The following is a 23,042-nucleotide window of genomic DNA, read 5'->3' as shown; positions in this document are numbered from 1 at the left end:
GCCATTGGTAATTTGCAACCTAAATTTATTTTGTCTGTGACTTTAATTTGCTCATTGTCTTCCTACCCTGTTATGGCGTTTGTGGATTCAGGTGCTGCCCTGAGTCTTATGGATCTGTCATTTGCCAAGCGCTGTGGTTTTGTTCTTGAGCCTTTGGTTAATCCTATCCCTCTTACAGGTATTGATGCTACGCCATTGGTGGAAAATAAACCGCAGTTTTGGACACAGGTAACCATGTGCATGACTCCTGAACATCGGGAGGTGATTCGTTTTCTTGTTCTGCATAAAATGCATGATTTGGTCGTTTTGGGTCTGCCATGGTTACAGACCCATAATCCAGTCTTGGATTGGAAGGCAATGTCTGTGTCAAGTTGGGGCTGTCAGGGAATTCATGGTGATTCCCCGCCGGTGTCTATTGCTTCCTCTACTCCTTCGGAAGTTCCTGAGTATTTGTCTGATTATCAGGATGTATTCAGCGAGTCCAGGTCCAGTGCTCTGCCTCCTCATAGGGACTGTGACTGCGCCATAGATTTGATTCCAGGTAGTAAATTTCCTAAGGGAAGACTATTTAATCTGTCTGTACCTGAGCATACCGCAATGCGTTCGTATATCAAGGAGTCTCTGGAGAAGGGGCATATCCGTCCATCCTCTTCCCCTCTTGGTGTGGGATTCTTTTTTGTGGCCAAGAAGGACGGATCTTTGAGACCTTGTATTGACTATCGGCTTCTGAATAAAATCACTGTTAAATTTCAGTATCCTTTGCCTCTGTTGTCGGACTTGTTTGCCCGGATTAAAGGTGCCAAGTGGTTTGCCAAGATAGATCTTCGTGGTGCGTACAACCTTGTGCGCATTAAGCAAGGAGATGAATGGAAAACTGCATTTAATACGCCCGAAGGTCATTTTGAGTACTTGGTGATGCCTTTTGGGCTCTCTAATGCTCCTTCAGTGTTTCAGTCCTTTATGCATGATATTTTCCGGAAGTATCTGGATAAATTTATGATTGTTTATCTGGATGATATTCTGTTTTTTTCTGATGATTGGGACTCGCATGTAGAGCAGGTCAGGATGGTGTTTCAGGTTTTGCGTGAGCATGCTTTGTTTGTTAAGGGCTCAAAGTGTCTCTTTGGAGTACAGAAGGTTCCCTTTTTGGGTTTTATTTTTTCCCCTTCTGCGGTGGAGATGGACCCAGTCAAGGTCCGAGCTATTCATGATTGGACTCAGCCCACGTCAGTTAAAAGTCTTCAGAAGTTCTTGGGTTTTGCTAACTTCTACCGTCGTTTTATCGCTAATTTTTCTAGCGTTGTTAAACCTTTGACGGATATGACCAAGAAAGATTCTGATGTTGCTAACTGGGCTCCTGCAGCCGTGGAAGCTTTCCAAGAGTTGAAGCGCCGGTTTACTTCGGCGCCTGTTTTGTGCCAGCCTGATGTCTCACTGCCCTTTCAGGTTGAAGTGGATGCTTCTGAGATTGGGGCAGGGGCCATTTTGTCGCAGAGAGGCCCTGGTTGCTCTGTAATGAGACCATGTGCCTTTTTCTCTAGGAAGTTTTCACCTGCTGAGTGGAATTATGATGTTGGCAATCGGGAGTTGTTGGCCATGAAGTGGGCATTTGAGGAGTGGCGTCATTGGCTCGAGGGTGCTAAGCATCGTGTGGTGGTCTTGACTGATCACAAAAATTTGATGTATCTCGAGTCTGCTAAACGCCTGAATCCTAGACAGGCCCACTGGTCATTGTTTTTCTCCCGTTTTGACTTTGTGGTCTCGTATTTACCAGGTTCAAAGAATGTGAAGGCTGATGCTCTTTCAAGGAGCTTTGTGCCTGACTCTCCTGGAGTCGTAGAATCAGTTGGTATTCTTAAAGAGGGAGTAATCTTGTCAGCCATTTCTCCGGATCTGCGACGTGTGTTGCAGAGATTTCAGGCTGGTAGACCTGACTCTTGTCCACCTGACAGACTGTTTGTTCCTGATAAGTGGACCAGCAGAGTCATTTCCGAGGTTCATTCCTCAGTGTTGGCAGGGCATCCGGGAATTTTTGGCACCAGAGATCTGGTGGCTAGGTCCTTTTTGTGGCCTTCCTTGTCACGGGATGTGCGGTCATTTGTGCAGTCCTGTGGGACTTGTGCTCGAGCTAAGCCTTGCTGTTCTCGTGCCAGCGGGTTGCTCTTGCCCTTGCCTGTCCCGAAGAGGCCTTGGACACACATTTCCATGGATTTCATTTCAGATCTTCCGGTGTCTCAGGGCATGTCTGTCATCTGGGTGGTATGTGATCGCTTTTCCAAGATGGTCCATTTGGTATCTTTGCCTAAGCTGCCTTCCTCTTCCGATCTGGTTCCTTTGTTCTTTCAGAATGTGGTTCGTTTACACGGCATTCCTGAGAATATTGTGTCTGACAGAGGATCCCAGTTTGTTTCCAGGTTCTGGCGATCCTTTTGTGCTAAGATGGGCATTGATTTGTCGTTTTCGTCTGCCTTTCATCCTCAGACTAATGGACAAACGGAGCGAACTAATCAGACTCTGGAGGCTTATTTGAGGTGTTTTGTTTCTGCAGATCAGGATGATTGGGTGACCTTCTTGCCGTTGGCTGAGTTTGCCCTTAATAATCGGGCTAGTTCCGCTACTTTGGTTTCGCCTTTTTTTTGCAACTCTGGTTTCCATCCTCGTTTTTCCTCGGGACATGTGGAGCCTTCTGACTGTCCTGGGGTAGATTCCGTGGTGGATAGGTTGCAGCAGATCTGGAATCATGTGGTGGACAACTTAAAGTTGTCACAGGAGAAGGCTCAGCGTTTTGCCAACCGCCGCCGCGTTGTGGGTCCCCGACTTCGTGTTGGGGATTTGGTATGGCTGTCTTCTCGATTTGTTCCTATGAAGGTCTCCTCTCCTAAATTTAAGCCTCGCTTCATCGGTCCTTACAAGATATTGGAAATCCTTAATCCTGTGTCCTTTCGCTTGGATCTTCCGGTGTCGTTTGCCATTCACAACGTGTTCCATAGGTCTTTGTTGCGGCGGTACGTTGTGCCTGTGGTTCCTTCTGTTGAGCCTCCTGCTCCGGTGTTGGTTGAGGGCGAGTTGGAGTACGTGGTTTAGAAGATCTTGGATTCTCGTCTCTCCAGACGGAGGCTTCAGTATCTGGTCAAGTGGAAGGGCTATGGCCAGGAGGATAATTCCTGGGTGGTTGCCTCTGATGTGCATGCGGCCGATTTAGTTTGTGCCTTTCATGCTGCTCATCCTGATCGCCCTGGTGGTCCTGGTGAGGGTTCAGTGACCCCTCCTTAAAGGGGGGGTACTGTTGTGAATTAGACTTTTTTGGCTCCCTCCTGTGGTCACTAGTGATATGACTCTAGGATTGTCTTTCCTCAGTTTGGCACCCACCTGGGTCGTTAGTCCAGGGGTGTTGCTATATAAACTTCCTGGATCCTCAGTCCAGTGCCTGGCATCGTTGTAATCAGATCCTTTCTGTTTGCTCCTGTCTGCTGGTCCTGTTCTTGCAAAATTTAGCTAAGTCCTGCTTCCTTGTTTTTTGGTTATCTGTATTGCTCTTATTTTCTGTCCAGCTTGTACTAAATGTGATTCCTGATTTTGCTGGAAGCTCTAGGGGGCTGGTATTCTCCCCCCGGGCCGTTAGACGGTTCGGGGGTTCTTGAATATCCAGCGTGGAAATTTTGATAGGGTTTTTGCTGACCGTATAAGTCATCTTACTTTATTCTGCTATTAGTCAGTGGGCCTCTCTTTGCTAAATATCTAGTTCATTCTTACGTTTGTCTTTTCTCCTTACCTCACCGTTATTATTTGTGGGGGGCTTGTATCCAACTTTTGGGGTCTTTTCTCTGGAGGCAAGAAAGGTCTATCTTTTCCCTTCTAGGGTTAGTTAGTTCTCCGGCTGGCGCGAGACGTCTAGAACCAACGTAGGCACGTTCCCCGGCTGCTGCTATTTGTGGTGCTAGGATTAGATATACGGTTAGCCCAGTTACCACTGCCCTATGAGCTGGTTTTTTATGTTTGCAGACTTGGTATGTACTTTTGAGACCCTCTGCCATTGGGGTCATAACAGCTCTCAGAATATAGCGACGAAAAAAAATACTTTTTTATAAGAAAAAGCATTTTTACAGTGTGATAGCAGCAACACCTAAAAAAACTATATAATTCTGGTATCGCTGTAATCATACAGACCCAAAGAATAAATCCTCCTTATCACTTATACAGCACGGTTACCAGCACAAAAATACAAATAATAACTATTCTTGTACTGCTGTCTATTTGTTCATTCTACCTCCCAAAAATCATAATAAGGCTCAGCTCACATTTACCCTGCACTCTCCGCTGAGCGCTTACATTGGGGTTTCCATGTAAATTACCCAAAAATGTGATTCAGACAAAACCCCCAACGGAATCACTAACTTATGAGGCAGTTGGACTCACCTTGGACTGATCTCTTTTTCAGTGGTGTCCCATCATTTTAGGCATTTTTTAGTGTACAAGTGTGGGCGACCACAGATCTGTGCCAAATAGTCACTGCAGCCATAGATGAATTCATTGAGAGGTGCAATTTCTACAATGGGGTCACTTTTGGGGTTTTTCTGCTGTTCTGGTATCTTTGGGGCTCCACAAATGTTGATGGTAAATTATTCTACCAAAATCTGTGCTCTAAAAGCCGAATAGCGCTCCTTCCTTTTCAGCCCTGACGTGTGGCCAAACACTAATTTCTGACGACATATGGGGCATCACCACATTCAGGAGAAATTGTGCAATAAATTATGGGGTGTAGTCTCACATATTAACCCTTGTGTACATGACAAATTTGCAGCAAATATAAAAATTACATTTTTACTACTAAAATGTCATAGTTCCACATCTCAATATTATAAAATTCAGTGAGGCACCTAGGGGTTCAAAATTCTCACTACACCCCTTTATGAATTCATTAGATAGTGAAGTTTCCAATGTGGGGACACCTGGAAGGGTTTCTGCTGTTCTGGCATCTCGGGCTCAGCTATTGGAGCCTACAATCTATTCAAGCAAAATCTGCATTCTAAAAGCCAAGTACCGCTCCTTCCCATCCAATCCCTGCCTTGTTCTCAAACAGTAGTCTACAACCACAAATGGTGTACTGTCACATTTTGCAAAATTGCATAACAAATTGTGAGATCCAATTTCTCCCATTACCCCTAGTGTAAATTATAAATTTGGTACTAAAACAGTATTTTAGTGGAAAAAATGTAATTTTTTGTTCTCACATCTAAATGTTATAAAGTTTTGCTAATCACCTGTAGGTTAAAAATGTTCGGTACACCATTAGTTATATTCCTTGAAGGGTCTAGCTTCCAAAATGAGGTCACTTGTGGGGGGAATTTGCTGTTTTTGCATGTCAGGGGCTCTCCAAATGGAACATGGCATTCACAATTTGTTCCAGACAAATACTGTAGCGATCTTTCCTTTCCTAACTCTGCCAGTGAGTACAAACAGAAGTTTTTGACCACATATGGGGTATCATCAGGAAATATTGCGGAACAAATTTTAAGGTCTGTTTTCACCTATTATACATTGTGAAAATAAAAAATTTGGGACTAAAACAGAATTTCTGTGAAAAAAATGAACATTTTCAGTATGACCACCTAATCTTATCAAATTATGAGCTTTCAAATGCTCACTATACCCCTGGATAAAATTCTTGAGGGGTGTAGTTTCCAAAATGGGGTCACTTGTAGGGGGTTTCCACTATTTAGGCATATCAGCAGCACTCCAAAGGCCTGCAGACTATTGAATCAAAGTATGCATTCCAAAACATCACACCTCCCTTTCCGAGCCCTCTCATCCTAAACAGTAGTTTTCCCCCACATATGGGCTATCGGCGTACTCAGGAGATATTGCATAACAAATTTTGGGATTCATTTTCTCCTGTTACACTTTGTGAAAATAGGGCTAAATGTACAATTTTGTGGGAAAAATTAGATTTTTATATTTTCAAGGCTATAAACTTCTGTGAAGCCCTTGGGGGTTCACAATGCTCACTACACATCTAGATACATTCCTTGAGTGGTCTAGTTTCCATAATTGGGTCACTTGTGGGGGGTTTCTACTGTTTTGGCACATTAGAGGCTCTCCAAACTCGACATAGCGTCCGCTTTCAATTTCAGCCATTTTTGTGTTGAAAGAGTAAAATGGTGCTCCTTCCCTTTAAAATCCTGCTGTGTGCCCAAACAGTGGTCTTTCCCCACATATTGGATATTGCTGTACTTGGGAGAAAATGCAAAGCAAATTTGGGGTTCATTTTCTACTGTTATCCTTGTGAAAATAAAAATTTGAGGGCTAAAGTAAACATTTTTCATTCCACATCACTTTAGTTCCTGTGAAGCACCTGAAGGGTTAATAAACTTCTTGAATGTGGTTTTGAGGACTTTGATGGGTGCAGTTTTTAGAATGGTGTCACTTTTGGGTATTTTCTGTGGTATAGGCTCCCCAAAGTCACTTCAAATGTGATGTGGTACCTAAAAAATGGTTTTGTAAATTTTGTTGGAAAAATGAGAAATTGTTAATCAACTTTTATCCCTTTTAACTTCCTAACAGAAAAAAATATTTTTAAAAAATTATGGAGAAGCAAAGCAGGCATGTGGGAAATGTTACTTATTAACTATTTTGTATGATATAACTCTCTGGTTTAAGGGCATAAGAAGTAAAAGTTTGAAAATTGTAAAATTTTCACCAAATTTCCAATATTTTCACAAATAAACACAAGTCATATAAAAAAGTTTTATGACTACCATGAAGTACAATATGTTACGATTTTGGCCCATTCTTCCATACAAACACTCTTCAAATCTTGAACTTTGTGTGGGTTCCTTCTATTAACTCTGAGTTTCAGTTACTTCCATAAATTTTCTATTGGATTCAGGTATAGTTGAATGGGCCATTCAACAGCTTTGTTTTCTTTCTCTGAAACGAATTGAGAGTTTTCATGGCTATTTATTTGGGATCATTGTCTTTGCAGAAATGTCCATCCTTGTTTCATCTCCATCATCCTGGTAGATGGCAGCAGATTTTTATCATGAATGTCCATTCATCCTTTCCTCAATTATATGAAATTTACCAGTGTTCTATGCTGAAAAACAGCCCCACACCAAAATGTTTCTATCTGTAAACGTCACTGTGGGCATGGAGTTTTTGGGGTAATATGCAGTGCCTTTTGGCCTCCATGGTAATTATTCTTAGAGATGAGCAAACCTTTCAAGGTGCCATTTGGATTCGCCGAACGGTCCTCCACAGTTTGCCGAGCGGTTTGCTGAACGTACCCGAAGCTGATATAGTCAGAAAGGCCTATAACGCTCATTTTCCCTTCTACAGCTGCTCTCCCTACACTATTTCCGAGTACAGTGTGGTAAGCATCATGTTACTTGTTGTTATATAGAACCAATGATGTGATGTGGTAAGCCAATCACAATAATGACAGTAGCCAATATGGCTACGGCATTACCATCATCGGCAGGCAGTCCCCGCATGTTTAGTGACTAAAAAACAGCTGCAAAACAAGCGGGGTGGGGCTCGATCAAGGTGCTTGAGCACCAGGGATACTTGATCTAGTACCGAGTGTGCCCCTGCACCCCGATGCTTGATTGAGTATCAAGCAGTGCCGAGCATGCTCCCTCATCACTAGTTATAAACCAAAATAATCTTCAAAGAACAAAAATATATTCTGTTTTATATTTATGTTGAAAATCTTATAGCAATTTATATTGTTTTTATAAGCAATAGAGAAAAGGGCAGGAAAGCCAGTGCTAGGCTAGACCTCCATCCCCGTATATTAAGATACAGGGAACCTGTCAGCAGGTTTTTGCTATGTAATGTGAAGATAACAGGAGATAGCGGATGTAACACATAGTTCAGTGATGTGTCTCTTGTCAAAGTGCGTGCTGCTGTTTACTAACTGTGAAGGATTTATCACTAATAGATTAACATTGCCGGACTAGTCCAGCAATGCCTTCTCCTGTGATAAGCAGCTCAGTGTCTATGGACTTTGTACCTCGAGATTCTGGTGTTGGTGCGGTTAGCTTTCTCCGTTCTGCTTCATTCTAAATCTAAAAGCTCCATGTCAGAACGGATACATCCTTGGATTCAGCTTCTCTTTACCTACATCATGCTGCTCTCAGATGAGATAGCAAAAACCTGCTGACAGATTCCCTAAAAAGAAGGGCACCAGCCCCCAGCCCATTCTGTCTTTGAAGGCAGTTTCAATTGTAATTTTCTTGATTGGCAGTTTAATAGAGCTAGAATACACTTCTGATGCTATCAGATCGCTTGTCAAAAGCCCCATCAAGCTGAAATTATTTAATTTTAGGGCTCCATTATTTGTGAAATATAAATTGAGAGGAAGTTTTAATCCTTTAGGCTGTCAATTCATTTTATTTTCTATCTCTTAGCTTAAAATTGCTATTTTCAGACCCAGGTTTTGTATCAGACATCTGTACTCAGGTACTAAAAACCAATCTGTGTGATGAATAAACATGTTTAGTAATAGGATTGCCATTACTTTGCTATCACAAGTATTATCAACTGTATGACAGTGTTGTCCATGTACATTCAGTGATTGCATTTACGTTTTAATTATCTGCTCCTAGAAAAAGTGTTGTTTAGTTTATTAGCATTGATCCAAGGAGATTGCAAAGAAAGTAGATGATCAGCAGGAGGCACTGCTGAATTGTGAGGGGCCTGCAGGAAAACACGGTTGAAGACCTATTTTGCCATCTTCGCTATTAGTACAAGTAGGTTTAAAAAAAATTAAAGGCCAAGATTTTCAAGGTCTTCACGACTTTTTTTTTCTTCTGTTCTTTACCCCAGAGCTCTGCATTACATTCTCCTCTGTCCTCCATGACAATCCTGCACACTCCATTTCTTTTCCCTCCTCCATCACCTAGATTTTTCCATCAGAAGTGACAAGTTTAGGCTAAAATTGCACTTTTCTTGGGTATAGACTAGCTATTTCATTTTACCTTTAATTGTACAGTTTTATATGCCATGATGCACTCATAGTAGAACATGGTTTATGCATCATAGTTTCATTTGCTAATGCAAAAGCACAGTAAATAGAACTTCTTGTAGAAACCAAGAATCGAAAATATTACAAACCTATACAACAATGTGTTTGAACTATACAGTTTTGCTGCAATTTTTTACCTCATTTTTCCAATTTCCAAATTGTTTGACTTCCTGTTGCACCACTGTCAATTTGTGAAAGCAGCACAATTGTTCCTTAGAAAGCCATCTAAAATAATGAATGTGGGCCTTATTGTTATACCTGCTGTTCTAGTAGATACACACTCCTCCTAAATTGAATATTACATTCAGATACTTGTTTAATTATAATTGGGGATGGGCGAATACGAACAGTAAAATTCGGGGTCTGTACCGAACTCCTAGTGTCTGCCCATGGGACCCGAACACGGACTTCTCCAAGAAATATGTCTTACTATTTAGGTTCAGCAGCAGACACAAAGCTTGTTGAAAGGCTGCAGCTCACACTGTTTTAAATAAAAAAAAAAAAAAGACGTGCGGGTAGACTCTTAGTTAGTTAGTCTCTAGTCATCCCACTGCCTCTTTCTGTCTGTTCCGATGCTGCCAATGTCTCCTCCTCAACACTGCTGGCCTCACTCTGCATAGCAAAGGGGAAAAGAAAACTTTGCTCACCAAAATATACCTGAGACTGTCCATGCCTGGAGATCAGTGGCTGACTACCACGTGTGCAAATAGATATAGAAGACTTCCGGCACAGGAATGCTTTTTCAGTAAAAAATTCTTTCTTTATTTAAACATCTTCAGCGATAAAAAATAACATCATGAGGACCCCCCATAGGCCTGACGCAAAAGCATACAAACATACAGTAGAGTGAACAGTTCCTTATATCTATTACAACAGAACATGTAATTGATTAGAAAGGACTACCTCCCCAAATAACCCCATATCGACCAGAGGGAAATTAGTCCTTCATTTACATAAGATCACAATATCATGAAAATGCATTTGTAATAAGTATATACATATTTAACATATTGTGTGATGACATTTCATATGAATAGTATTAGTTGAAAACCTGTTTTCGCAAATTAGCATAGCTGAGCTTATATTCAAACAAAAAAAAAACAAAGCATACAAAACTCACATGTTAGAAAAAAGAAAGGAGTGATATTTTTACACCGAATGGTAATGGTACACAAGACATTCATCATATGCACAAAAAACAGTAAGGGTACTGTCACACAGTGGCACTTTGATTGCTACGACGGTACGATCCGTGACGTTCCAGTGATATCCATACGATATCGCAGTGTCTGACACGCTACTGCGATCAGGGACCCCGCTGAGAATCGTACGTCGTAGCAGATCGTTTGGAACTTTATTTCGTCGCTGGATCTCCCGCTGTCATCGCTGGATCGTTGTGTGTGACAGCGATCCAGCGATGCGTTCGCTTGTAACCAGGGTAAACATCGGGTTACTAAGCGCAGGGCCGCGCTTAGTAACCCGATGTTTACCGTGGTTACCAGCGTAAAAGTAAAAAAAACCAAACCGTACATACCGTATTTTCCGGCGTATAAGACGACTGGGCGTATAAGACGACCCCCCAACTTTACCAGTTAAAAAATAAAATCTTCTTAAAAGTTGGGGGTCTTCTTATACACCGTATGTCGTCTTATAGGGCCGGTGAATATGTGCCTTTTGGGGGGGGGGGGAGTGATCCTGATGAGGACGAGGGGGCGTCTCACAGGAAAGTGAGTATCCCCCATTACCTTATCATAGCGCTGCAGCGTGGGGTCTCTGTGCTGGGAGCGGCGGCTGCTGTGCTGTGGCGGCTCCTCTTCTGCAGTGTGGGGCCTCTGGTGCTGTGGGGCAGTGGCGGCGGCGTATCTTCATGCAGTCGGGGCTCCTCCGGCATCTCAGCCTGGAAGCCCCGCCGGCAACTCCATCGGTACAATGCGGTCAGGTGGCCTCCGGGAAAATGGCCGCTGCTCAGATTCAGATCTCGTCCCGAGATCTCGGGAGACGAGATCTGAATCTGAGCAGCGGCCATTTTCCCGGAGGCAGCTCAATAGGTGCGATGCGGTGGCCCGGCCGCTGGGGGCTGCGCATGCTCAGATTCAGATCTCGTCCCGAAATCTCGGGACACGAGATCTGAATCTAAGCAGCGGCCATTTTCCCGGAGGCCAGCGCATTACACCGATGGAGTTGCCGGCGGGGCTTCCAGGCTGAGATGCCGGAGGAGCCCCGACTGCATGAAGATATGCCGCCGCCGCCACCGCCCCACAGCACCAGAGGCCCCACACTGCAGAAGAGGAGCCGCCACAGCACAGAGACCCCACGCTGCAGCGCTATGATAAGGTAATGGGGGATACTCACTTTCCTGTGAGACGCCCCCTCGTCGTCATCAGGATCACTCCCCCCCCCACCCACCATATACACCCGGCGTACAAGGCGATTCCCGGCGTACAAGACGACCCCCGACTTTTAAGAAGATTTTCAGGGGTTAAAAAGTCGTCTTGTACGCCGGAAAATACGGTACTCACATTCCGGTGTCCTTCAGGTCCCTTACCGTCTGCTTCCCGCTCTGACTGACTGCCGGCCGGAAAGTAAGAGCAGATCACAGCGGTGACGTCACCGCTGTGATCTGCTTTCACTTTACGGCGGCACTCAGTCAGAGCGGGAAGCAGACTGCAAGGGACCTGACGGACACCGGAATGTGAGTATGTACGGTTTGTTTTTTTTTACTTTTACGCTGGTAACCAGGGTAAACATCGGGTTACTAAGCGCGGCCCTGCGCTTAGTAACCCGATGTTTACCCTGGTTACCCGGGACCTGGGCATCGTTGGTCGCTGGAGAGCGGTCTGTGTGACAGCTCTCCAGCGACCACACAACGACTTTCCAACGATCACGGCCAGGTCGTATCGCTGGTCGTGATCGTTGGAAAGTTGCAGAGTGTGACAGTACCCTAAGATGTTAGCTGAAAACTATAAAGATACAGCAGAGTGATCTAATAAAAATATAAAAGATAACTTTTATAATTAAGGCCTTCGGGAAAACGTGCGTTCATAGCCAATATCCAATATACCTCCCGACAACGGAGTGCACGTTCCCAGTCACCCCCTCTGATTGATCTAGTTGCTCTTTCAATTCCTTTAACCATTAAATTCCACATATTGCCTTTGTGCTTTTTAAATGATTAGATAACCCCAAAATATTTCTACGGCTTGCAGCAGTTCCAGGATTTGCGGCAGTAATGTTCTCATTTATCCTTTTCTTAAGACTCCTTGTAGTGCAGCCTATGTAATTGTAACACCCCAGGTAACTGGTTGTTACAGTGATGTTGCCTTCCTTTTGGGGAGGGCGATATCATGCTTGGAACAATTGGAGGCAAGGAGGATTCCCTTTATCAGGTAAAGCACCTACATGCAATACATTCTGAATCCAGGCCAGAAGGGAGAGCTCTGAACCGGATTCAGGGGAGCTTCCCCACCTTTAAGTATTCTGGTCTGAAGAAGGAGTTAGAGGAGTCTGGAAAGACAGTGGAAGAGAGAGGACTGAGAGCAGCGAGTGGGGCCGTGCAGCCATGTGTGAGCTTCAGCTCCAGGAAAGGAAGATAACCTGAAGGGTTGGATTGCAGTGAGCATCTGAGGAAAGAAGTACAGGAGAAAGAAAGGGCTTAGAGGGGAACTGTGCCTGGGCACCCTCTGAGCCAAAGTGCAGGAAACGGGCACCGGAAGCCTGAGGTTGTGTTGAACTCTAAGTCGCACAGCAGAACCGGAGTGCATAGGGCTTTATGTAATTTGCCCGCACCCACACCTGAAGGTGCAGCAGTACACAAAGAGCCCGGGTCGTGATAGAGACCCTATAAAAAGGCTTACTCTGCTCACCATACAGGTCACTGTCCCAGGACAGGAGAGAGAGGACTTTGTCAGCAAGCCACAGGCAGTAAGGACCTTGCATATGAGCGCGAGCAGGAAGATTTTCGGACCTCACCTGGGAGAGGGATCCACCATTGCCTCCAGGCCGGCAGGACCACATCACCATCTATTCCTGGTACCCTTGACTGCGGCTGCTTATAACCAGTAAACCAGGTAAAGGCGTTACAACTCTGTATCCTCCATTTATTTGCCGACATACACCATCCCTGCCCAGCACACCAGGGAGCCCTGGTGACCCCGCTTCACCTGTGAGAAGTGTCACCATCTTTGCTGCAGTAACATCACCCCAGAGGACCCATTTAAGCAGCGTCGGTCACCTCTGACCGAGAACCACAGGTGGCGTCACAAACACAAACTTTATTAGAACTCCCCTTAAAAGACCTTTGCCTTTTACTTGGGCGCCCAGGGCCACGGACCGGGTCGCCGCCACTGTGACGGCCCTGGCGGGCAACTCATAATATTTATTGCATGCCACACACATTTCCATATGGACAACGTGCATGGTATTGCAGTTAATATAGGTTTTAATTTAATATTCCTTTAAAGTGATATTGTTAACATATTCATCCGTCCTGTCTATATACTGGCACAATCCGCAGGTTCTCTCACCACACTTAAAACACCCAGTATATGTTAACCAGGTAGGTTTATGAGAACTGGAAGTATACAGCGATGGAGACAGATAATGCCCCAGATTTTTTGCTTTTCTTAGGACACACTTATATATCCTGCTGAAAGAATTTTAGATAAAACAGGATCTTGGCATAACATTAGCAAATGCTTCTGTATTAACTTAACAATATCTTTATAATTAGAAGAGCTATACGAGGTTGAGGAAGTAGGGACATTTATTTAGCTTTTATTACCGTTGCCATTGGAGGGCCTTCTAGGATCCTGGGGTACTTGGGCCGGGTCCGGTGGTTGTTAAACTGGATGGTCACGTGGCAGTGACCTGGTCCGTGGCCCTGGGTATCCAAGTTAAAAGGAAGGGCTTTAAAGGGGTTGTTGAATAAAGAATAAAGTTTGTTTGTGACGCCACCTGTGGTATTCGGTCAAGGATGACTGAGGCTGCTTAAAGGGCTCCACTGGGGATGATGTTATGGCAGCAGGTATGGTATGGCTTCCCACAGGTGAAGTTGGGTCCCCAGGGCTCCCGGTGTAGCAGGGACAGGTGGTAGATGATGTAGAAAGAATCAGAGGACACAAAGTTGCTGTCTCTTTACCTTTTACTGGTGTAAGGCGGCTACAGTCCAGGGTACGGATCACAGATGATGGTAAGGTCCGGCCAGCTTGGGCGCGATTCAGAAATCCCCCTAGCCAGGTCGAGTTGGAAGCCTTCCTCTCTGCGCTGTGTTGTAGTCCCTTGCTGCCTTAGGCCTCACACAAGGTCCACACTTTCTCTCTGTCCCTTTGAGTAGGACACTACCCGCATGGCAGGCAACGCGGTCCTTTTTACAGGTGTATCTATGGATGACTCCGGGCTCTATGTGTTGCTGTGCCTTCAGGTGTTAATGCTGGGCAGGCGACCTGCAATCTCCTGTCTGCCGGTTTCTGCTGTGGGGCATACAGTTACCCCCACAACCTCAGTCGTCTGGCTACCGGTTTTCTGCGCTTCAGCATGGAGTGGGGCTCAATCGCAGCTCCCCTCCAGCTCTTTACTTCTGCTTCTGCTCCCCTCTCTTACAATCTGCTCTGTGTCTCTCACTCTTTGCTCTTTCCAGGAGCTGCAGAACCACGTGTCTGCACGGCCCCAGCTTTCCTCTCTACCCAGTTCCTCTGACTGACTCCTCTCACAGATTAACTCTAACTCCTCCAGCCAGAGTATATAGGGAAGTTCCCCTGAATCCGGGTCTCGAGCTCCCCCTTCTGGCCTGGAGTCAAAACAGTGTTGCATGTACTTGTTACCTGTTAAAGGGATCTACCTCGCTTCCAAACATGGCATCACCCTCCCCGAGAAGAAAGCAATGCCACTGTAACAACCGGTTACCTGGGGTGTTACACTGCCCCCTTTAAATCCAGTACTCCCGGACTGGGAAAACAAAAAGAACAACAGGCTAAAGACATACAAATTTTTAAAAAGCATTATAACAAGAATAAAAAAGAACTTTGCTTCCCTTTATGGGAGGTTGTTTCTCGTACGTTGCATGTAACTATATATAAAGTGCAAAACATTAGTTTTACCAAAAAATATGGAACTCTCTGTAATACAAAATATTACTTATGTTTATTTTAACTATCTGACCTATTAAATATGATTCAATTCCTTTACAGGTAAACTTTTCTTAACAAAATTAAAAACTATCACTTTCTCAAATAAAGTGCAACAAAGTCAACACATTCTTGAACTGAGGTAGTGCTTCCTTTAAGTGCAAAATGAGGGGGAACCCATCTTAAACCCCAATGTAGGCCCTGGGCGTGGCTACAAGGCATTACTGGTCTCCTCTCTGGACCGTTTCTTCGGCCACGCTGTAAGGTTTTTCTTCTCAGTCACTTTAAGGCAAATAAACTTTTTAGAGCAAACAACAATAAACAGTACCTTCATTAGTTTCATGTAAAACCAGTAGGAAGCACCTTAAGAAGTGCTAACTATTTACAAGGGAAAGTTTCTTGATCATTCACCGTCCATGATCAGAATGTCTTTTCAAACAAATCAACTTTACACTTCAACAGTCATTTTAAACTCTCAGCAACAATTGGTTAACCCTCTACTTCCTCTTATACTGCCTGACAGGCCAAGGATCATTGCCTCTTCTGCTCCTCCCGCCGTCTGCAGTGCTTCCGCCATGTCATGATGGGGATGTCCTCCTGGAGCTCTATCATGTCTGCCCCTGCGGTTTCCTCTGCAAACACTATGGGTTCAATGTAGTTAACAAGGAGCCCACTGGTTGGAACTAGCAGGGCTGCCATCGGACCATGGCTGCCGTCTCCCTGGTCCCAGTACAGTCGATGGCCTACTCCTTCAGGCCTTGAGGTCGGCGGGATCGGTAAGGGACACACAAGGCTGTCGTCTAGCGCAGGGGTTTCAGCAGGTCTTGAGGCCGGGGTACCCTCTCCGAATGGTGTCAATTTACCAAGGGACCCAAAACCCTGATCAGGGGTGTATTGTGGTGGTGCTGATCCGGGCCTAGTCGCTGGGTCTTCCACCGCCGGGTTCAGGGATGCACCCCTTACCTTCTCCTCCAGGGTGCCAGATATTCTTCCCTGCTCCAGGCTGGACAAGACAGCTTGCAGTCACCCGGTAATGTTTCCCAGAAAGGCCTCTTTCCATCTGATTACAGCTTCCAGTTGCATCCTCATGAGCTGTCGGGTAAGTTCCTCCACTTCCTTGCACAGGAGGTCGAGACACAGCACAATATCTTGGCACTATGGGTGATGTGATAGCAGAACAATAATAAGATGTCAATGAATAGGTTAATTTCAAGAAAGAGTATGTGTGTCACAGTAGGAAATACATAGTGGACAAAATAAATGATCCTATATGCTAGTACCTGACATACTGTAGGTTTATCTAACAATAAGCTGGGATAAACACACCGAGGTATGTAAATGCACAATCTATCTGCTGACTAGCCAAAGTAGGGGTTAAAAAATACTCAATAACACATTCATTACCTTAGTGAAGCTAAAGGATATATGGTGCTGGTGGAAGTGCTAACCACGGGTGTTAATAGTAAGGCTGTACTCCCACCTCCCGCCCGAAGGGCGCCTTTTCGCTGCTCACTTTTTTTTACTTAATCCCTGTCTGCAGACTGGATTTTGTCACTCTCCCTGGTCCTGTGATGCTTTCTCCCTACCTAGGCTAAATGCAGATTGTATGTGCTACTGTCAATTAGCCCTTAGAAGGGCTGTTAGTATGAAAGCTCAGGTTCAGCATCAGTGGCGTATCTAGGGGGGCAGCCGGGGCATGTGCCCTGGGTGCAGCTGGCAGGCGGCGCAGTCAGACCGCCTAATGCGGCGGTCCACAGTGTCTCCCCCGGCGGCTGCATTCTCCAGCCCCCCGGATTGAGAGTCGGCTGTTCTCTGTGCTGACTGTCAAGCTGACAGCCGACACAGAGAAGCTGCAGTGCGATGGCTCTGTCATTCTTCCTGCCTGCTCTTCCTCTCACACAGACAGCAGCATCGCTGGATGACGTCATCATTCAGCGGCCGGCTGTGCCAGAGAGAGGAAGGTGACGGAGATGCTGTGGCAGAGCAGTGAGTGTGTTGTGTGTGTGTGTACGCTGCAAGGGAATGTGCAGAGAGGTAAATGGTGTGTGTGTCTTTGTGTGTGTAGGGGAAGAGAGGGCAATGATGGGGAGAAGGCAATGATTGGGTGATGGAGAGAGCAATGATGGGGATGGTGGGGGAGGAGTAAATGATGGATGTGGTGGAAAGGACAATAATGGGGGTGGTGGGGGAGGAGTAAATGATGGAGGTGGTGGAATGGGCAATGATGGGGTGGGTGGAGAAGGCAATTATGGAGGTGGTGGAATGGGCAATGATGGTGGTGGGGGGAGAATGCAAAGATGGTGGTGGGGAGGAAATGATGGAGGTGGTGGAAAGGGCAAAAATGGGGGTGGAGGGGTAGGAAATGATGGAGGTGGTGGAATGGGCAAGAATGGTGGTGGTGGGGAGGAGAAAATGATGGAGTTGGTGGAATGGAAAAGGATGGTGGAGCTGAAGACACCGAAGAGTAAGTGAGTGTACTGGGGGGACAATTTGAGTGGAGATGGGGGATTTATTATGTGTGGGGAGAATTTGAGTGGGGATAGGGAGATTCATTAGGTGTGGGGAGAATTGGAGTGGGGATGGGGGTGTTTAATGTGTGTGGGGAGAATTGGAGTGGGGAATGGGGTGTTTAATGTGTGGGGGAAGATTTGGAGTGGGGATGGGGGATTTATTGTGTGTGGGGAAATTTGTAGTGGGGATGGGGGATTTAATGTGTGGGGGAGATTTGAGGACACAAAATGAAGAGCAAAGGAGATGGGGGCATGTATGAGGAAACAGTAAGGGGAAATGGGGGGCATGTATGAGGAAACAGTATGGGGGAATAGGGGGCATGCATGAGGAAACAGTACAGGGGAATGGGGGGCATATATGAGGAAACAGTATGGGGGAATGGGGGGCATGTATGATTAAACAGTACGGGGAATGGGGGGCATGTATGAGGAAACAGTACGGGGAATGGGGGGCATGTATGAGGAAACAGTGTAGAGGAATGGAGGGCATGTATGAGACAGTATGGGGAGCGAACAATGGAATGTATGTAGACACAGTATGAGTAGCGATGTGAAAAATGTATGTGGACAGAGTAAGTGAGGGTGATGGGATGTGTGCAGACACAGTATGGGGAGTCAGTTGAGCAGGCAGTATAGAAAGTGTGGGGTAAATATATGAGGAGACAGTATGAGGAGGGAGGGGAGTAGTGTGAGGAGACAGTATGGGGGGAGAAAAGTGAGTGGGCTCAGAATAGAAACTGAGTAGTGGGTTCGTAGCATGGAGGGACATTGTAAGGGCACAGCCAGGAGGGGACAGTATGCCAAGGAGGGGGAGTGTGATGAGAGAGTATAGTATAAATACTGGGCCCCATAGGGGGGACACAGTATGAGAGGACAGTGTGAAGAGGGGGCCGGTATGGAAAGGAGGGGTCAGTGTGAAGAGCATGTACCATAAGAGGGACTATGTGGGGGTCATATTTTGTGCAGACAATATAGTGAGGGGCACATTTTAATTCAGGAGCATTATAGTGACACTTCTATCTTTAAGGGCATCATGTGGAGATTTTCTGCAAAAGAGGGGAGAAGATGGAAGTCTGCAGAAACAGCTGTAGATGGAAAAAAACTCATCATGAGGTCTGGACAAGATGAAGAAAAGAAGGAGAACGGCTGCAGAGATGACATCATCTATAAAGTACCTGGATGTAAATGTTATTTGTGATACTAACTAATTCTCATGTTTTTATTTATGTTAGGAGCATTAAAGGGGTTGTCCAGGTTTGTGATGACTCTGCAGTTACTCTATATGACTGCAGACTTCTGAGTTCTCACAGTGCGCACTGCATGCTGTCAGGATTCTCTCGTGCTGGCGATTTACATACATGCAGTCACGTGCTGACTAGACATGTGTGGCCTCACTCAATGAAAATGAACTGAGCGAGGCCTGGCACGTCTAGTCGGAATGTGGTCAGAAGTATACAAATCACATGCTTGGGCCGACATAACCGTCCACTGGCAAGGGAGAATCCTAAAAGTGTGCAGTGCATTAGTTGTGAGAATTCAGAAGCCTGCAATGTCTGGATTCAGCTCTGCAGGTTCCAGTAGTCAACACATGGACACTTCACTCATATGCAATTTTCATACTTATGGTCCTGTGACAACGAGCTTCTCTTCCTGCTTCTCTCAGTTTTTCACTGATCATTGAGAGCATTAGGGAGAGGAGCTTGTGGGTACATGATTAAGTGTGCAAATCGCATATGTCCTTGAGGGGGGGTGCCAAAATTAATTCTTGCCCCGGGGGCCAGGAAACCTAGATACACCTCTGGTATCAACACTACAGAACTTTCATTTTCTTATAATCTAAGCACAACCACTCTCTTCCTCCAAACGAAGTGTCACGAAGCTGTACAATGGCATCAGTGTGCCAAACCAGGCAGCGCCTGTCCTTTTATTATCCCTGAAAATGTCAGACAGGCATCCAATCACAAAAATGCCACAACCAAGATGGCTATGGCATTACAGTGGCTCACAGGCAATCTTTGCATGCTTATTGGCTGCGTCACAGATGCCAAAGATGTGGGGTGGGGATTTGAGTTTTACATTGAGCAACGCCCATTACTCGCCGAGTAACAAGCACATCCAAGCACAGTGATGCTGGAGTGATAACCAAATATCACCGAACATGTTCACTCTATTCTATTATTTATTTATAGCATAGGTGCCATTGATGAATACTCCCATCAGCGGTGCTTGCTCTCATGGTTATCAGTGATAGCAAGAGTAGGCTGATGACTGAGAATAGTTCTCTCTCATCAGCCGACACCTGTGGCCGGTGGTAACATTTTTACCTCCGATCAAAGCTGCTGGTTTACGCTGTCATGTGACAGTGAAGGAACCGCAGGTGTCTGATTGACTATGAGCTATATACTGGGGTGACTTTTCTCACTGGATCTCAGCACTAGACACAGCAGCAGCGTAATTACACTGACGTGGATAGCGGGCGCGTCACTGATGTGACCGCTGTCCAAATCATTCAGGTCTTCATGAGAAAGATATGGATTATCAGGAACAAGTGAGGAATATGGTTGTTTATTATTTTTATTCCTTTACAGGAGACAAGGGCTTCAATGGGTTAGTTGTATAGGTGAGTATAACTGCTCTTTTATTTTTACTTCAAATAATGGAGTCTGTGTCATTATTTCACTGAAAGGATTTTATTCTGGCTGTGTTTTTTTGCAATCTAACTATGGGGTTAGTAATGAGGGTGTCTTATAGACACCTCTCCATTAGTAACCTCTGGGCTTGATGTCAGCAGCCATAAAACAACTGAAATCAACTCCACAAGTATTACCGCACTTGCCACCGCACCAGAGCAAGTGGAAAGAGCGAGGCTAAGAGCCAGAATTGGTGCATCTTATGGATGCACCATTTCTGGGGCAGCTGAGGGCTGATGTTCTTATTCTGGGAGGGAGCCAATATCCTTGGCCCCTCCTTGGCTATTGATATCAGTCCGCAGCTGTCTGCATAGCTTTTGCTCATTAGTAAATATAGGGGGACCCCACATAATTTTTTTTGAGGGAGTCACCTTCACCCTTATAATAACCAGTAAAGGCTTGGCAAACAGTTGTAAGCTGATATTAATACCCTGGGAACCTTTATGGCCATTGGCCCCTTCCCAAAATATTAACATCAGCCCCCATCGGCTTTCCCTCAGCTAGTTATGGAAATTGCGGGGGATCCCATGCTGCTTTTTTCATAATTTTTTTTATTTTTTAGCAAGTAAAGGAAAACACACGCCTAACCTTAGTTCACAGCCTCCAGGTGCTTCAGCAGCTGGCAACACAAGTAACCTTAATGTGTTCCTCAAAGTTTCCCATGAGTTTTGAGGACATTGCAGCTGCCAGGAGACCCGGTGGCTGTAACTTAGGTAGATCATCATATGTCTGTTCTCGCTGCTAACAGGGAGACCAGGCATATGATAATGAGAGTAGTACTCTCATCAGTCGACACCTGTGGTCGATGGTAACCTTTTTACTGCTGGTCACAGCTGCTGGCTCACACACTGTAATACAGATGGGAATGATAATGGGAACATGTGCTACATGTGTACCAAATCAAGTCAAGCTCAATTTTTGTGTTTTTTTCTTTGCATTATTGCATTCTGTGCAAGGTGGGGTGTGGCCTCCCTTTTCTGAGCTAGAAATTGTATATAAGGCTTCCCCAGACTGGTGTTCCACTGGTTGGTCCCAGTCCTTTTGTCTGCCATTATTCATACACTGAGGTCAACTTTGATACATGGTAAGGTTTATAATATTAGACAGTGTAGGACTGTCCCGATCAGAGTTACCTTGTTGCATTGGGATGGCTTTTATGCTATTTTTGAGCAAAAACAGTATTACTAAAAACCCTGTTATTTAAATGCACTTTTTGCTTTTTATTTACTTAGTTACAGCAGCGTTTTTGCTCATTTTTTTCTCTTGTAGATTTTATGTTTTATGGCCAATGTGAACATGCGTTTATGTGCTGTATGTGTACCAACTCAAGTCTAGCTCAATTTTTGTGTTTTTTCTTTGTATTCTTGCATTCTGTGCAATCAATTTTTGCTTGTTTTTTGTATTATTGCATTCTGTGCAAGCCAGGGTGTGGCCTCCCTTTTCTGAGCTGGAAATTGTATATAAGGCTTCCCCAGACTGGGGTTCCACTGGTTGTCCCAGTCCTTTTGTCTGCTCTTATTCATACACTGAGGTCAACTTTGACACATGGTAAGGTGTTTAATATGCTATGTTTTAATATGCTTTTATGCTATTTTTGAGCAAAAACAGTATTACTAAAAACCCTTTTATTTAAATGCACTTTTTGCTTTTTATTTACTTAGTTACAGCAGGGTTTTTGCTCATTTTTTCTCTTGTAGGTTTTATATGTTATATGGCTAATGTGAACATGCGTTTATGTGTTGCATGTGTACCAACTCAAGACAAGCTCAATTTTTGTGTCTTTTTTTATATGATAATGAGAGTAGTACTCTGATCAGCTAATGTCTATGATTGGTGGTATCCTTTTTAGGCTAGGTTCACATTGCGTTAATGGGTGATCGCTAACGGACAGCGTTGCACAGCGAAAATGTCGCAATTAACGCCGTGCAACGGGTCCGTTAGCGCACCCATTAACAGCAATGTTAATTTCGCCAGCAGCGCATCACTAGCGCATGCCTTTTTCGGCTCGCGCTAGTGATGTGCCGTTCTTCTGTGACGCGCCTCGGACGCTGCTTGCAGCGTCCGCGGCGCGCCCGAGGTCCGTTCCCCGCTCTCGCAGATCGGGGATCTGCGAGAGCGGGGACATTAACGCGACCCCCAAACGCGATCCATAAAAATACATTGCGTTAGCGCAATCCGCTAGCGCTAGCGCTAAACGGATTGCCCTAACGCAATGTGAACCTAGCCTTACCGCTGGTCACAGCTGCTGGCTCACACAGCAGCTATTTTTAATAGCACTCTGTATCTTAACAAAGACTCAAATGGAGAATAGAAATGGCAATTTTGATACATAAATATTGAGGTGCTATGATTCCGACCTTTTTTCTCACAATCTATATCTGATAGAAATAATATACATAGGTAAGTAATGTTGGTAAGAGAGTTATATCCATTTAGTAAAACTTTTAATCCTATTGTAATTTTGAATAAATCTGCATTAGAATAAAATGATTATCAGCAAATAAATACAGATATATTCTTTAAAAATCTGTATTGCACAAAAAGGCTTCAAGGCATATCTGAATACAAAATATATTAGTTTAACCCCTTAGTGATGGAACCAATTTTGACCTTAAACGACCAGGACAAATTTTTTTAATCTGACCAATGTCATTTTATGTGGTAATAACTCTGTAACGCTTTAACTCTCTTTTGA

Source organism: Ranitomeya variabilis, chromosome 3, assembly GCF_051348905.1.
Source record: "Ranitomeya variabilis isolate aRanVar5 chromosome 3, aRanVar5.hap1, whole genome shotgun sequence".
In the NCBI taxonomy this organism is placed as follows: Eukaryota; Metazoa; Chordata; class Amphibia; order Anura; family Dendrobatidae; genus Ranitomeya; species Ranitomeya variabilis.
The sequence above is the reverse complement of the archived record's forward strand: the minus strand, read 5'-3'. Positions refer to the sequence as shown.